The following is a 2,820-nucleotide window of genomic DNA, read 5'->3' as shown; positions in this document are numbered from 1 at the left end:
CTGTTTGCTGCGTCTGACAACCAGCAACCGCAGCTGTAACTGTGGGCGTTGCACAGTAGAGGCCTCCCACACACTCGCTCGGACCCCCTCACTAAACCAGCAGACTGTGCCACACACTCGCTCGGACCCCCTCACTAAACCAGCTGACTGTGCCACACACTCGCTCGGACCCCCTCACTAAACCAGCTGACTGTGCCTGGCACAACTCCTCCGTCTGGTCACACACTCGCTCGGACCCCCTCACTAAACCAGCTGACTGTGCCACACACTCGCTCGGACCCCCTCACTAAACCAGCAGACTGTGCCACACACTCGCTCGGACCCCCTCACTAAACCAGCTGACTGTGCCACACACTCGCTCGGACCCCCTCACTAAACCAGCTGACTGTGCCTGGCACAACTCCTCCGTCTGGTCACACACTCGCTCGGACCCCCTCACTAAACCAGCTGACTGTGCCACACACTCGCTCGGACCCCCTCACTAAACCAGCAGACTGTGCCTGGCAAAACTCCTCAGCCTGGCCACACACTCGCTCGGACCCCCTCACTAAACCAGCTGACTGTGCCTGGCACAACTCCTCCGTCTGGCCACACACTCGCTCGGACCCCCTCACTAAACCAGCTGACTGTGCCTGGCACAACTCCTCAGTCTGGCCACACACTCGCTCGGACCCCCTCACTAAACCAGCTGACTGTGCCTGGCACAACTCCTCAGCCTGGCCACACACTCGCTCGGACCCCCTCACTAAACCAGCAGACTGTGCCTGGCACAACTCCTCAGCCTGGCCACACACTCGCTCGGACCCCCTCACTAAACCAGCTGACTGTGCCTGGCACAACTCCTCAGTCTGGCCACACACTCGCTCGGACCCCCTCACTAAACCAGCTGACTGTGCCTGGCACAACTCCTCAGTCTGGCCACACACTCGCTCGGACCCCCTCACTAAACCAGCTGACTGTGCCTGGCACAACGCCTCAGTCTGGTACACCTGCTTCTGCATCTAACTTCTTTGTTTTGTTCCTACATGCACTCTGCACAATGACAATAAAACATAATCTAATCTAATCTAATCTGATTTGGGGAATCTCCCGTGTAGTGAAGGGCACAGAGCACTGCTCCCCCTTCCCCCCCCCCCACTCCTGAGTCCGGGTCTCCTGAGCACTAATGCTGCCGCTTGCCCGCCAAGCCCGTTGCTATGGCAGCCACAGCGCATGCTCAACTGTTAGTAGTGACGGGACTCCCGTCACACACCGCGTGTTAAAAGCATTAATTTCCTGTCATTTCCTGTGTATTAGCCGCTTTGTGTACAAGCTAGTTATAAGTTAAAAGAAACAAAACCATATTAACACCATATTAACTGCCCCGTGTATTAACCTCATAGCTGAAGAAGTTTGCAAAATCGATGTTTAAGCCGCAGCTAATAGTTAGGACTTTACGGAATTCAAAAATCTACACCATTTGAATATGCCTCACGTGAGAGAGAGTGAGTGGAGGAGAGAGAGAGAGAGAGAGAGTGGAGGAGAGAGACAGAGAGAGAGAAAGAGAGAGTGGAGGAGAGGGAGAGAGCTCATGGGGCAGAGATCCACTCCACAGCCCAGCGGATCAGCACCACTGAAGCACCTGGTCCAATCCGGAGCTACCGTCCAGAGTCTATATGTCTTCAGGTAGAACTTTTGAAGTTCTACTGAAGTTGGACTCGGACTGGACAAACACAGAGAGAACAGCCCCCTCGGAACGCTGCGGCCCGAGGAGATAGAGGTTCTGGAGAGAAGTGTGGAACCGGTGGTTCTAACCTGCTCACTCTCTGCCTTCTGAGGTTCTCCACTGGCTCCTTGGCGGCCTGGTTCTCCAGGGTTCCGTACCTCCAGGCTTGGTGTGAGGCTCTGGTCTGAGGAGAGAGAACAGACAGGCAGGGAACCATAAGGGGGAGAACTATATGGTTCCACATAAACTAGAACTAAAGCAACACTAAAGAACTTTTCTTCCATAAGGGGGAGAACTATATGGTTCCACATTAACTAGAACTAAAGCAACACTAAAGAACTTTTCTTCCATAAGGGGAGAAACTACAGTATATGGTTCCACATAAACTAGAACTAAAGCAACACTAAAGCACTTTTCTTCCATAAGGGGGAGAACTATATGGTTCCACATTAACTAGAACTAAAGCAACACTACAGAACTTTTCCTCCGTCTCACACACGCTATTTGTTTATCCAGCAAATAACGATGTCCACAGACACAGGCAAGAGTTATGCTGCATGACTTTATGGAAGTATGATGTATTGCGACACGGAAGCAAGTCGAATTTGTAGTTTCTTATGTCTCAGTCCATCGTACTACAAATCCGCTACCCGATCTGGTAAACTAATATAGTGCGGTTATAGCCAACAGAGGGCCGCAAAGTGAGTGCAGAAGTGCCGTTCACCCTGTTACGAGTTCATGAACCACTGAAATGATTTTGGAAACATTATTTCAAGGTACAAAAAACCTCTTTAGTGTTGCTTTAAAGAAGCAAAAGACAAAAGAGCCTCCAAGCACATAACAGCGTGACTTTGCACTTCAGAAGTACATCAAAGCATGAACAGGTTACCAGCAGCAGCCGTTAAGGAGAAATAAAGGCTTTAGACACAACCCTCTTAACCTCTCAATGAATCATCTTTTTAAAGCTCAAAGCTGCTAAGCAATATTCTTGTTAATACTGTATTTACTCAGAATGGAAATGCTTCTGTTTGTTTTTAAGGTGTTCTACCAGTGTTGTTGTTGCTATAATCTATTTACAAATGTTTTGTCTACTTAGAGGTTTTTCCCAGAAGTTA

This window comes from Sardina pilchardus, chromosome 23 (assembly GCF_963854185.1).
Source record: "Sardina pilchardus chromosome 23, fSarPil1.1, whole genome shotgun sequence".
In the NCBI taxonomy this organism is placed as follows: domain Eukaryota; kingdom Metazoa; phylum Chordata; class Actinopteri; order Clupeiformes; family Clupeidae; genus Sardina; species Sardina pilchardus.
This window is presented reverse-complemented; position numbering follows the sequence as displayed.